Genomic DNA, 15,301 nt, shown 5'->3' on the forward strand with positions numbered 1-15,301 from the left:
TAAGCCCACTTCTCCACACTGACTGGCTTCTTCTTCTTCCCAATGTCTGTCTGTTTGTCTGTCTCTCTCTCTCTTTCTGTTATGGGTACCACCATCCTGTTGTGCCCAAGATTACGTATCCCAGAAACCACCAAGGAGCCGACACCGATGCAAGGTTTATTTACAAGCTCGAGCTTGGGTCCAAGTATACCTGACACAGCGGAGCAGGGACTTGGACCCCGAGGTGGGTTCCAGCTTAGTTTTATGGGCTGGTCTAGGGGACCTCCAGAAGGGGGGGAGGAATTTCTAAAGTTCTGTTTACATTCTGATATGGGGCTTTCAAGGGCATTAAGCTCTGTTCTCATTCTAATTATGGGGCTTTCTAGGGCATTAAGCTGTAAGCTGTTTTTTTCCTGTAACTGAAGTAAGGTAAAGTTCAGCTATTATTCAAGGAGCCTGGGATGGCTGTACTTGTGCTAACGCTGAACTTAAGGTGGAATGGCCTTAATTTTCTCAGCTTCCACACATCCATGGAGGAACAATCCCTAGAACCAGACACTGGCAAGGGAACTAGCAGAAACAATGAGTGCCACTCTATCAAAACATGAGGACACACACTTTTCCCTCCAAACTGAGTTTGGCACGTAAGCAACAAGTAATATCTCCACTATTCACCTCTAAGCTATCCACACTTAGAACATTTAAAAGCAAAGGCAGGATTCAGGAGTCAATGAGAGAAAATGAGCTTTGCCAAGGAAGGCAACTGTGATTCTTATCCAATGGCAACATATCTACTTGGATCAATAAATTTCAGTTTCTTCATCAGGGAAATCTATGCTTCCAGTCCTGCCCCCAACACATATTAACTTTGTAAGCTCAGTTAATACAATTAACCTTTCTTTGCCTCAATTTCCTTATATGAAAGATGAAAACAAAATGAAAAAAAGTTAATTGGGAGCAGGAGAATTGAAATAGTCAATATCTGTAAAGCTTTTAGAATAATGATTGGTAATGAACAGAAGCTGAGTTACTACTGTCTGGTTTCCCCAAAAGCAGACCCTAAAACAAGGATTTGGAAGATGATCCCAGAAAATAATTGTAATGCTGAAGTGACACAGGGAAGGGGAAGCAAGTCAGCAAGGGTTAAGTCATCAAGCCAGTCACTGTGAGAATGTGGAGCCTAATCTCATCAGGGAACTCTGGGAGTCCGTGAGGAACACCCACCTCGGAGTCACCCCCCAGAAGGCTAAGGAAGCTGGGGTATTCACAGGAATTTACATACTATCTCTAGTCAGTCAGTGGTTGAAAACTGTCAGGCATGTGACTCCTCTGGTTATTTCCACTTGCTCCAGCTGCCAGAGAAAGCCCTCAGGCAGTTGGAAACTGGGCTGGCAAGTACCCTACAATGGTAGGGCCCAAGGAGTTTGGGAGGACTGTCTATGCTCAGTAAATATTCTATCATCATCATCATCACTGAAGTCCAAAGGCAAAACCTATGAAAGCCCAGGGCTCTTCTGGCTAAAGCTGATGGGAGGGAGAGGGGTTTTGGGGCCCAGGATTTGGCACTGGGAGCCCAATTTTCCTCATCCCAGGTGATGTACCTAAATCAACTCTATGGAATCTCAGAGATCCACAGAATAGTTTGTGGGTCACCGCTCATGGCCTACTTACTACTGGGAATGATTGAAAGAAGGTAAAACTCCCCTTCTATCCTCGAGGAACTGCAACTTTGTTTTAGAGACAAACTATAAGCATAGTACAGTAAGGTAAGCTGTACAGTTAGGACTTACCAAGTGTCCAGTGAATTGGGGCAGAATTATCTGGAGAGGTGAGATTGCAATTGGCTGGAGCAATCAGAATAGGCTCCAATGATTGGATTAATTAGGATTAAACTAAGCCTATAGGATCCTATAGGATGATTAGTTTTCAATGAGAAGAACACAGTGATGGTAAAATTTCCAGGAGGTAGCAATACATTGATTGAATCCAAGAGTTCCCCTGCTCTAGATCCTGGCTGTCAATATTGAAGGCCTGGGAACTGGGATCACTGCTTAACACAATCCCTCAATTATCTTGCAATTGCAAAGTGCTTTTTGCTAGTGGTGAGGCCCTTGTCCCCAAACCACCACTCCCAGGCAGGTACAGCTTTCCTTTTTTTTTTTTTTTTTTTTTTTTTTTACAGCTTTCAATCTCTATCTCAACTACACCACTGACCTTCCGTTTTATTTATTTATTTATTTTTACCTTCCATTTTAAACATTGTCTCCAATACCATAATAATAGTGATTAACAACTCTGTGAGGTAGGCATTTAGGTTGCCATTTTATAGAGGAGGAGATTGAGAGGTAAGGGTTAAGGAATCTCCCTAAAGTCCCACCACTAAACTTGGGGTGGCACCTCAGTGTATCTGATTTCAAAAGCCAGACCAAATCACTATGCTTTGATGCCTACAGTTCAAGCAAGCAAAGAAAAAGATCTCTTAATTACTTTAAATTTGGGATCATCAAATTAGATCTTGCAGATTGATCCAAAGCCCTTATAGTTATAGGATGTTTAGTCTCCCTTAGCATCAACACAGCTATGGGGACTCCTTCTAAGGCTACATCTATCCCAGCAGCTGCTACGAGCTTATGGGAAACAAACTGAGATGGGACGAAAGGAAAGAGATTGAAATTCATTTGAGAGTCAGCTTTCTTACCTTGGTCAACAGATGGTACATTTGTGGCATTCTTGGATCTCTAGAGTGGAAGAATTCCTTGAGATCTGAGTTCAACCCTGCTTCTGCAAAATTGCAAGGCTTGTTCAGTACTTATCATTCCATCTGTTACCTTTTGGCAGTTGCTGCTGTTGTTTTTTAATCAAAACTACTCGGGGATCCCTGGGTGGCTCAGTGGTTTGGCGCCTGCCTTTGGCCCAGGGCGCTATCCTGGAGTCCCGGGATCGAGTCCCCTGTCGGGCTCCCGGCATGGAGCCTATTTCTCCCTCCTCCTGTGTCTCTGCCTCTCTCTCTCTCTCTCTCACTATGTCTATCATAAAATAAATAAATGAATCTTTAAAAAAAAAAAAAAACTACTCATTACTTGAAGCTTCCCTTCACTATACCAGATGTGTTAAAGATTCACTCACTCACTCATTTGTTCATTCATTCCCAACAAGACAGCTTAGAAAGGCAGAGAAGGTAAAATGTTATCTTTCATTTACATATCAAAAACGGGAGATGATCAATACTGACCTTTAATTTTGGTCTTTCCTTTTGCAGACTCCCCGCTCCTCCCATCCCCACAGTGTCTCTAGAGCAAAAGGTTCTTCAAGATTCTGGAGTAGATCACAGCAGATGCAGCCTTTGCTCAGGATTCTTTGTAAGTGATGGCTCACCAATCCCTGAAGCCACAGGTGTTTTCCATTTTTCAGCAGTGACTCCATGACCAGGTGCTGAAGATCCTTAGGTAAAATCACATCATGATGAAAGGAATCAAGTATGAGAAGAAGGTTGTGGAAGATATTTCCCTAATACTTCAGAAATCTTTTAGGATATTCTGGGCTCAGCGAGGCACTAGGCTCTCTGGGACCACCTGTGTCTGTGGACATGCCACTCCAAATTTATTTTATTTAATTAATTTATTTTTTTAAAGATTTTATTTATTTATTCACGAGACACACACACACAGAGGGGGAGGGGGCAGAGATACAGACAGAGGGAGAAGCAGGCTCCATGCAGGGAGCCCGGATGTGGGACTTGATCCTGGCTCTCCAGGATAATGCCCTGGGCAGGTACTAATGCCCTGGGCGGGTACTAAACCGCTGAGCCACCCAGGGATCCCCTGCCACTCCAAATTTAGAACTGCTTGAAGCCAGCAGGAGCTTGGGAAGTTAACGTTGAAAATTTAAGGCCAACTACCAAGGGACAGCAATTAGTCTTAATTGCCTGCTGGTGACACTGCGCGTTCCTCTAGAAGAATATACACAGTGATCCTTCTCTAAACTTTTTTTTTTTTTTTCAAAAAAAAACAAAACAAAACAAAACTTTTTTTTTCTTCCCTAAACTTTTAATGATGATGATGATGATGACAGTAAGAGTAGCAATAGCAGCAGCAGGCTAACATTTCCTGTGCATTCACTGTGTGCTAGGCACTATTAGGTGCTCGTAAGATTAAATCATTTAGTCTTCGAGTAGTCCTCTGCAGATTATTGTCTATATTTTACAAATCAGTTAGCTGAGGCATAAAATTCAAGTTATTTGCCCAAGGTCACATAGTAAATATATGGTAGGATTTAAATTCAGGCAGTCTATATTAGTTATCTACTACTGTGTAACAAATTACCCCCAAAACTTAGTGACTTAAAACAGTATTATCTCACAGTTCAGATTCAGATCAGGAATCTGAAGTTGGCTTAGCTGGGTCTTCTGAATTCCAGATCTCTCACAGGCTGCATTCAACATGTAAGCAAGGCTGCTCATACGAGGGAAGGATCTATTTCCAACATCTCTCACATGTTTATTGACAGGATTCAGTTCTTTGTGGGTTGTCAGACAGGCTTCAGCTCCTCTCTGACTATTGGACAGAAGCTGCTCCAGTTCCTTGCACATGAGCTTCTTCACAGGGAAGCTTACAACATGATAGCTTGCTTCATTAGAGCAAGTAAACATGAAGAGAGAAAGATATCAAAAATGCTGCCAAAATGGAAATCACTAATTGCAGAAGGGACAACCCATCACTACCATATTCTATTCTTTAGAAGTGATTCACTGAGCCAATCCACACTGAAGAGTGCATAATACAGAAGCTGTGAATGCAGAGGGCAGGATCCTTGGGGTCCATCTTAAAGGATGCCTCCCACACAGCCTGATACAGAGCCCAAGGCCTTGACCAAGAGAGAAGAAGGGTCACACATTTTTCCCCTGGTTAAATTCAGAAGGACCAGATCTATCTCAACAAAGAGTATAAGAACTCGGCCACAGTAACTTCTTGCAAGATACATCCACGAAGGCAAAAGAAACAAAAGCAAAAATGAACTATTGGGACTTCATCAAGATAAGAAGCTTTTGCACAGCAAAGGATACAGTCAACAAAACTCAAAGACAACCTACAGAATGGGAGAAGATATTTGCAAATGACCTATCAGATAAAGGGCTAGTTTCCAAGATCTATAAAGAACTTATTAAACTCAACACCAAAGAAACAAACAATCCAATCCTGAAATGGGCAAAAGACATGAAGAGAAATCTCACAGAGGAAGACATAGACATGGCCAACACGCACATGAGAAAATGCTCTGCATCACTTGCCATCAGGGAAATACAAATCAAAACCACAATGAGATACCACCTCACACCAGTGAGAATGGGGCAAATTAACAAGGCAGGAAACCACAAATGTTGGAGAGGATGCGGAGAAAAGGGAACCGTCTTACACTGTTGGTGGGAATGTGAACTGGTGCAGCCACTCTGGAAAACTGTGTGGAGGTTCCTCAAAGAGTTAAAAATAGACCTGCCCTACGACCCAGCAATTGCACTGCTGGGGATTTACCCCAAAGATGCAGATGCAATGAAACGTCGGGACACCTGCACCCCGATGATTATAGCAGCAATGGCCACAATAGCCAAACTGTGGAAGGAGCCTCGATGTCCAACGAAAGATGAATGGATAAAGAAGATGTGGTTTAGGTATACAGTGGAATATTCCTCAGCCATTAGAAATGACAAATACCCACCATTTGCTTCAACGTGGATGGAACTGGAGGGTATTATGCTGAGTGAAATAAGTCAATCGGAGGACAAACATTATATGTTCTCATTCATTTGGGGAATATAAATAATAGTGAAAGGGAATAGAAGGGAAGGGAGAAGAAATGTTTGGGAAATATCAGAAAGGGAGACAGAACATAAAGACTCCTAACTCTGGGAAACGAACTAGGGGTGGTGGAAGGGGAGGAGGGCGGGGGGTGGGGGAGAATGGGTGACGGGCACTGGGGGGGAGGGGCACTTGACGGGATGAGCACTGGGTGTTATTCTGTATGTTGGTAAATTGAACACCAATAAAAAATTAATTTATTAAAAAAAAGCAAATGCTTTATTTACAATAAACTCTGAAAACATTTTGTCCTAAAAAAATAAATAATATAAAATAAAATAAAATACAAGGACTGATTTTTATTAATCTTCAATTCAATTAATACAAAAAGTATTAATTTAGAATAAGGAGATCTCTGCCATACAGCTCAAGAAGCATAATGTCAATCTTAAGGGCTAAAATCCAAGCCAGTTTGGGAGATCCCCTTCCTCAGCCTGGAGACTGGAGCCTTTTCTTACTTGTCTATGGAGTCACCACATCCAGGCGGTTCTGATGCTTTCCTTTGGTTAGAGAAACAGGCAGGACATGATAGCAATTTTATGGCATGGGATCTTAGATAAATGATCAGTTAGTGACTGGTGATATAGAAACCATGATGTAGCAACACCTGGGTGGCTCAGTGGTTGAGTGTCTGACTTCAGCTCAGGGCGTGATCCTGGAGTCTGGGGATCCCTGTGAGGAGCCTGTTTCTCCCCCTGCTTCCTCTCTCTCTATGTGTCTCTTATGAGTAAATAAATAAAATCTAAAAAAAAAAACAAAACCCATGATATATGACTGATACACATGCTCTATTCAAGTAGAGTTTTTAAGTCCAGATTAGAGTATGGTTACAAGTGCTGAGTCAAAGCTTACCTTACAGACTGTGAGACCTGGAGAAAAAATTCTTATACTCTATTAGTCCCAATTTCCCTATCTGTATAATGAGAATAATAGTAATATGACCTGAAATGATGGCGGTGAAAATTAAATGATGTAAGTAAGGTACAGCAAGTTCTTAGCATCAGTGCCTGGCACAGCGAAAGACTGGAAAAAACGTTAAGTACTACTATTGTCATCTAATATTTCTTTGTGTTAGGCAGAGTAGCAGGGCTGGGAAATGGACTTTCTGTTTTTATTTGGTAGTTAATATTTAATATGCTAAGCGCTAAGGAGGCCTATTGTTTCCCACAGTCCTTGCTGAGAATGGGAAAGGAAAAAAACAGATCTTGTCTTGCTTCTTTGTCATTCTCAGCAAAAGCCCAAAGGTGGAGGAAAAGGAGGAAGGGGAGGACAACCACTCGTTTACTAAAGAAAACGGGCTTCCACTTGGAGCTGCTGTGTGTGAGTTTGCAACAATCCCCTTCACGCCAGCCAGTCCTATCTGTGTTTGAGCAGGGCTTCTCTTGCTGGAGCAAGAAGTTAGTGTATAGAAGCTCATGAGGTTGAGCGGGCAGCATGTCTGCTTGCCGCGGGTCCTTAGGCTGCTGACTAAGTCTTGGGGTAGAGTTGGTTTTCGGGGCTGAGCCAGGAAAACATAGCCCTTAATGCGTACATATTTGCAGTGTGACACATGGCTCGGAAGCCCATCACATGGATTGGAGCAGCCGCCTGATTTGCTTCCCAGGAAAGATTGTCTTCATAAGATATTATTAGGAATGAATGCTGTGAGCGATGTGCACTGAGTGAGGACAGGAGCCACCTCACTTTAAAGGCTCCCCCATCTCAGGCCCCCGCAAGGGGGGCTGTGTCAGCCGCAGGCCCCAAAAAGATCTTTCAGCAGGAAGAGGACTGTGACTTGTCCAGTGGCTGCATCTGAGAATCAAGGGGCTTATTTCGGGCAGTGATAGGCTGTTTGTCTGAAGAAGGCCCGGGGACTGCTTTCATGTGCCGCAGAGGAATAGAGAGCAGTATGAATTTAGACTGAATGGCTGGCTCTGGCATGTGCTTGAATTAAAACCAAGGTAAACAAGAAAACACCTGCCACTTCACCAGTGATGTGCTTGGCACCACAAGAGCTGAACTAATGCAGTCAGTTGAGACAAGAGGGTGCTGAAAATGACATGGACCGATCCACTTATTCTAGAAGATGGTGCCAAAAAAGTAGAAAAGTTGAAAGTGGCAATGCCATGTAAGGTCTGCAAGAATTAAAAAAAAAAAAATGCAGATGATTTCACCAGGAGAGTGAAAGGCCAAGGAAAGAGTAAAACAGAACTTTTTTGTTTAACAGGGTATGTCTGTTACTAGCAGACAGAGAAGGAGGAAATGGATTTCTGCTTGCCTGTTAGGAATTTGGGTAACACCATGACAACTCTTGCTGTAATAATCGTGGGAGGAAAACAGGGAAGCTAGTGGAACTCATGCCTCAGCGAATCTTTGTTTTTTAAGTAAGATCTGTACCCAACATGGGGCTTAACTCACAACCCTGAGATCAAGAGTCGCATGCTTTACTACTGACCGAACCAGCCAGGCGTGCATCTCAGTAAGTCTTTATTTATTTATTTGTTTTCCTCAGTAAGTCTTTAAAAGATGAGTGGCCCTTGTGTATTAGGAGTGGCACTGGGCCACCTTTCAATTTCAAGCTAGAGTGCCAAATACTGTAGTGCGTCATTTTCTCCATAATCTTTTGGCCTAAAGAAACACTTCCATTATTACCTCAAAGAGCGGTGAGGCAAGAGCAGAGATTAAGAATAACCAAGGCGAGAAATAATAACATCAAGTTACAAATGAAAGTTTGTAACTTTATTTGTAAAGTTCATTATGAACTTTACAAGTTCATTCATTATGAATGAAATAGGATTTTTAGAAAGAAGGAATTATGAACAGGAAAAAGTAGTAGATTGTGGGCACGCTTGTTTTAATTTTCTAAGTATATGTTCTTTTTCTAAGTATATGCTCTCAACAGTTTGGAACTCACTCCAGATTCTAATTCACACCTCTACACAATTAGGTTAGGGCGTCCTCTGGTGGCACAGAGCTAAACTAGCTTTTCATACAGCACATGTCTCCTCCATTACCTCTTGAATGGGGTTGAGTGCTCTGGTATTCAGCACTTTCACATAGAGAGCAAGCACAAACTCACAACTTTTACAGAACAAAAAACCCCACAAACACCTAATTATAGTTCCTGTTTAATTTCTTATGAAGAGTTCAGAAAGCAATTTGGGACCTTGAAGAACTTAAGGACTATTTGTTGCTCTATTGTATCAAAAGAGGTGTCTTTAGTAGGGATGCTGGGTTACTGAGCTTAATCAAATATCTGCTAAATAAGCTTTCCCTGTTGATGGCAAATAACACATTCTGATTTATAAAGATACATTCTCAGCCATGACAACCTTCATAAACCTACTCAAACTGAAAAAGGGAAAAAAAGGGCCAACAACCATTGAAAATATCTGAAAGATAAGAAAAAAATTAATAACTGAATTTCAATAATTGTCCAAGCAACAAGATTAATCATCAAACATGATTCTAATCTTGATACTATCATTATCTAGCTGTGTGTTTTTAGATTTCCTCCAGTAGTCTTTTTTTTTTTAATTTTATTTTTTTATTCATGAGAGACACAGAGAGAGAGAGATGCAGAGACACAGGCAGAGGAAGAAGCAAGCTCCATGCAGAGAGCCCGAGGTGGGATTCGATCCCAGGTCTCCAGGATCACACCCCAGGCTGCAGGCAGCGCTAAACCACTGCGCCACCGGGGCTGCCCTCCTCCAGTAGTCTTAAAAACAAATTTCCTATTATTTTTCTTAAACTACTTCCAATATCACCTGCAACCCAAATATTTTTTTTTAAAAGATTTATTTTTATTTATTTATGATAGACAGAAAGAGAGAGAGGCAGAGACACAGGCAGAAGGAGAAGCAGGCTCCATGCCGGGAGCCCGACGTGGGACTCGATCCCGGGACTCCAGGATCGCGCCCTGAGCCAAAGGCAGGCGCGAAACCGCCGAGCCACCCAGGGATCCCCCTGCAACCCAAATATTAACCAAATTAATATTAACTCAATATTAATTCTCTCCAGCACAGACCCAATAATATATACATATACATTATAAAGACAATTATAAAAATAGTGCATGCACAAGGAGATTTTCCTCTGGTTGTATAGAAGACACTGGAAAATATGGCAGAAGTAAGCATTGAAGTTGACATGTTATGGGCATAGTGATGAGGAGAAAGCCTGACAGTTAATCTTCAAGCTCAAATATTGGAGGAAGAGGCTGTGATGAATCCAGCTTCGGTCAGGACTCACACAGGACAGGTCTATATAATTGGAGCCGTGAATAGGGTGAATAGGATGGGGGAGGGGCAAATAACTCAACAGATGTCCATGGCAGCCACAAATTCATATCAATCTTAAAAAATCGAACGATCTCTTGCTTTTACCCTTAGTAAGTATATGTTTATGCTGTTTCTATTGTCATTGATAATTAATGAAGTATGTATTTTTCATTTATCTCATTGAATTTAGGTAATATAACCAAAGCTATATTATTCAGTTAATATATTCTGACCCATGCCACAAAAAAGGTTTAATGGCCCTATAAAGATTTCTTAAAAAGTATATAGCATAGTGAAAAAAATTAATCTCTATGACAAAAATGCATCTGAACCTTAAATGTCTACTATAAACCTCTAGAATTTGGAGGAAAAAGTCAAATTTTAATAAGATTTGAGACAGGCACAAAGATTATTGATGGAGTACTCTTACTGTGTTTTTGCCTAACATTTTTGTGTTTCCAGTGTCTTAAAATTCATACGTTAGCTATTTCCTCTAGCAGTGAAAACTGGTAGGATTGTTAATGTCCATTTTATTAATTAGGTGGGAAAAAAAATCAAAGGATTTCTCAAGATTACAGAAAAAGTCCTTAAAGAGTCATCATGGTTTTTGATTAATTCATCCATCCATCCATCTATCGATTCACTTATTCATCAGATATTTATTGAGCAAATCTGTACATTATGTATGTACTGCATAAGGGTAGCAAAGGTGAATAAGATATATAATAGAGGCAGCCCAGGTGGCTTAGCGGTTTGCCTCCGCCTTCAGCCCAGGGTGTGATCCTGGAGGCCCCGGGATAGAGTCCCAAGTCTGGCTCCCTGCATGGAGCCTGCTTCTCCCTCTGCCTGTGTCTCTCATGAATAAATAAATAAAATCTTAAAAAAAAAAAAAGATATATAATATCCTTGTATGCAAGTAGTTTGCAATATAGTAGGGCCAATCAGACAACTACATTTATAAATATAGAAAATAGGCTGAAATAGGTGCTTTGGGAATTCATGGGATTAGAATTTCAGAAAGTAAAGAGATCTTGAAAATTATGCAGCCCAACTTCTCTCATAGTATATAAATACTCAATAGAATATTTAGTTTTCTCTTAATACTTAGTATATATATTATACTGTATTTACTTTGGTATATATATACTATAATATATAAAGAATATTAAGATCCTTACAATGTGTATTTACATTATATATATAGAAAGAAACCTAGGGGAAGATGTTTGTAATATATTACAAACATCTTCCCCTAGGTTGTCGGTTTTTCTAGAGAGGGACTGAAAATCTCTGCATTCTGGTTTGCCCTCTTTGGATTGTATTTGTATTGTTCTTATATGTAATGCCCAAACTGGATCTCAGGAGTGGAAGAAGGCCACTTTATCTCATGATATTTGTTATACTTCTAATGAATTATACAAAAGTATGTGCTTTTATGGCATCTATGGCACACTGAAGGCTTGCATTATACTTGAAGTCAACTGAAGCTCTAGATCTTGCTGCTCTGGCCATCATCCTAACCAGGGGAAGTACGGTCTGTGGTGGTGGGAAGAGAGGGAGATGGGAGGGCTAGTTAGGGAAATATTTCTTGCACTTGCAGAGTCTTTAGAGGGAATCTGGGCATGTGAACAGAGGAGTAAACAGGGTTGGCTCCTGTTCTGGGTTTGAGGAGAAAATCAAAAAGAGATTCCTGGATGAGGGCAGGCCAGAACACAAGGGGAATTTAGAAATTTAACATCTAAGAAGGAAGTTAAGAAAAAAATCAACATCCATAGTGAAATGGCTTCAATAAGGAACAGAGGATAAAAAAAGCAGATTTCAGAGGTGGAATCCAGAAAGATAACTCAAAGCAATTTTAGTTCTTCCAGGGGTGAGCCCCCAAAAGAAAAGGAAATTGTTAAAAGGACAAAGTCTTTTCTAGCATCTTCATTTACTCAACATTCATGATGCATCATGCTAGCTACAAAAGATGAAGAAGACCTATGTCTATATCTCAGAGTTCTCACAGCCTTCTTTGGGAGATAGATATAGGCCATATACCTCCTACATAATGTGGTTAGTATGATGATGGAGACTACATAAGGCCACTGAAGAGGAGCAAGAGCTCTGGGAGAGGCACTTGCCTCATAGGATGCAGAGGAGTTGAGCAGATGGAAGGAATGGGGAAGGACTTTCTATTTATTTATTTTTTTTTTAATTTTTATTTATTTATGATATTCACAGAGAGAGAGAGAGGCAGAGACACAGGCAGAGGGAGAAGCAGGCTCCATGCACCAGGAGCCCGACGTGGGATTCGATCCCGGGTCTCCAGGATCGCGCCCTGGGCCAAAGGCAGGCGCCAAACCGCTGCGCCACCCAGGGATCCGGGAAGGACTTTCTAAGATGCAAGAGAAAAGTCAAGTGAAGGCACAGAGGATGAGAAGAAGCTCATATAAAAAGGAGCTACTTGTAGTTCTGTGCTGCTGACAGTCAAATATAGATCACTGTAAGTCAGATTTTTCCTTTCCTGTACTTCAGAAATTATGGTTAGTACCTAAATTAAGGTCTTTACATTTATCAATTTTTAATATTTTTATTATTTGTTTTGCCCTCTTTTTTTTTTTAAAAGATTTTATTTATTTATTCGTGAGAGACACAGAGAGAAAGAGAGGCAGAGACACAAAGCAGAGGGAGAAGCAGGCTCCATGCAGGGAGCCCGACGGGGGACTCGATCCCGGGTCTCCAGGATCATACTCTGGGCTGAAGGCGGTGCTAATCTGCTGAGCCACCTGCTGCCCTGTTTTGCCCTCTTAATCTTAGAATATTTTTAAAGTATCAAAGGTTTGTATTCAGTGTTTCCCCAGGCTACAGATCATTGGAAAATTTGATGAACATTCTTTCTCTCCCTTCTTCCTAGTCCTTGATTGAGAAAAAATAAAAGGTTGGGTAGTGTAACACCAAGTCCAAAGCCCTTCAGTATTCTCTTGAGGTCTCTTGCCAAATTGACATTGATCCAGCAATCAAAAGCCCACACATATGGTTGTTTAATTAGCTAACACTCTACAGTAATGAGAGCTAGGATGACTATTTATAGGCGGGAATGGCAGGTTAGGATAACTTGGAAAGGATCCAGATATAAAAGCACACCCACCACAGGGAAGACTTGGCATCAGAAATCAAATCCACATGTCAATGCTGGTGGGGACCCAGTCCAACAGGTAGCAGCCAGTATCTGGAAATTATGGCAACAGATAATAAACAAGTAATCAAGTGGGAATGGCAGAAAATGAGAATTACATAATGTAATGGTCTTATTCCAAAAGATGAGTGGGGCAGAGCAATAGGACAGATATTTGGAAATCTAGGGGGACATTTATCAGCAGGAAAATAATCTATGATCCGGTGAAACGCCACCTGCTAGTGCTCATGAGCAAGACTTGAATTCCCAGGGAAAGATACAGTAAGATCAATACATGGTCCCAGGGTTAAATAAAGGAACAAGAATGTAATACAAGAGCATAGAAAAGAACATAGAAAGCCAGTAAGAGCATAGAAAGCCAGTAAGAACTGGACCTAGTAACCAGAATATGGATGCTTCATGGGGACTTGGTTTCAGAAGGAAGAAAGCAGACTAGAAATGTAGCAGATACAGAGCTGGACAGGCCACAAGTATGATTCAGACTAGATCCCCTGATAGCCTCTGAGTAAAGCTGAACCTGCTGTTGGGGGATCAATGGCCCAATATTTAGGGAGAGGAGAGCTCCAGAGACCAGGAATCTGCATGTCGATAGTAATAAGCAGCTCATATTTCTACACCTAGTTCACACTATAAAATTTGGTCACATGCCTTGCTCAGTTGGGAATGCCTCTATTTTTTCCTCGAGTCTTCAGTCTTACAACCTTATCACAAAAAGGAATGAGATTATGCTGATATAGCTGGCCCTCATTGTGGGAAGCTGACTTCCAGTGACTGCTGCTTCCTTTCCATTTTTTTTCATCTAAGTGCTCATAGACTTGTGTTTCGTAATCCATCCTAATTTTGCTGAGGATAACATAAAACTCCAAACAGAGCCAAATGGAGTCCAATAAAGGGAGAGAGTGGCTCCATGACTGGGGAGAAAATATAGACAGTTTCAGGTGACATATGCATTCATTCTTGAAAAAAATGAAGAGTACGTTATCAGCTGGCGGGATAGGGATGGAGAGAATGATCCAGTATGAAGGAACATTTTAAGAACAGTGGGAGATGATGTTGGACTATGTAGCCCAGTCTGGCTGGGGTATAAAAAGATAGATTGGAGAGAGAAAGAGTCAGATCTTTGAAGCCAAATACTATGAAATTGCTGGGGATGTAATGGGTAGTAACTAAAGGTATTTTCCTGACTACAGTGGAGCTCTAAAAAGAGTGATTTTTTTTTTTTTTAAGAGTGATGTTAATAGTGAGAAAGCATCAAACTTCTAGTGAGGGGTACTCTATAAAATAACTTGGCCTGTATGCTTTAAAGTATTACTGCCATGAAAGATCAACAGAGAAATTATTCCAAAGCAAACTAAATAAACATGACAACGGACTGCAACAGGTGATTTGGGGTTTTGTTTTTTGTTTTTGGCTCTAGGGGCATATTAGGATTATTAGCAAAAATCTGAATAAGATCCGTACATTAGAAGATAATATTGTGTCACTGTAATTCCAGTTTTTTTTAAAAGATTTTATTTATTTATTCATGAGAGACACAGAGAGAGAGAGAGAGAGAGAGAGAGAGAGAGGCAGAGACACAGGCAGAGGGAGAGGCAGGCTCCATGCAGGGAGCCTGACGAGCGACTCGATCCTGGGTCTCCAGGATCACACCCTGGGCTGAAGGCGGTGCTAAACCGCTGAACCACCCGGGCTGCCCTGTAATTCCAGTTTTTGATAATTAATTGTATCATGATTATGTTTGAGAATGTTCTTCTTCTGGGAAAATGAACACTGAAGCATCTAGAAGTAAAAGGAAATATATCTGAACTGTCAAATGCTTCAGAGATATAGATATATACACGCGTACATGTCCGTGTACATAATGTATATACCACTGCATATACATATAGTGTGCAGGTATGTATGTATGTTCCAACCTATTAATATAGAGAGAATGAAACAGAAAATGTGATTAGATGTTAGTATTTGGGGAATCCAGGGGAAAGTTATTCTGAAATTTATTGTACTTTTCCTGCAACTTTTCTATAGATCTA

The sequence above is a fragment of the Canis lupus genome, chromosome 32 (assembly GCF_048164855.1).
Source record: "Canis lupus baileyi chromosome 32, mCanLup2.hap1, whole genome shotgun sequence".
In the NCBI taxonomy this organism is placed as follows: Eukaryota; Metazoa; Chordata; class Mammalia; order Carnivora; family Canidae; genus Canis; species Canis lupus.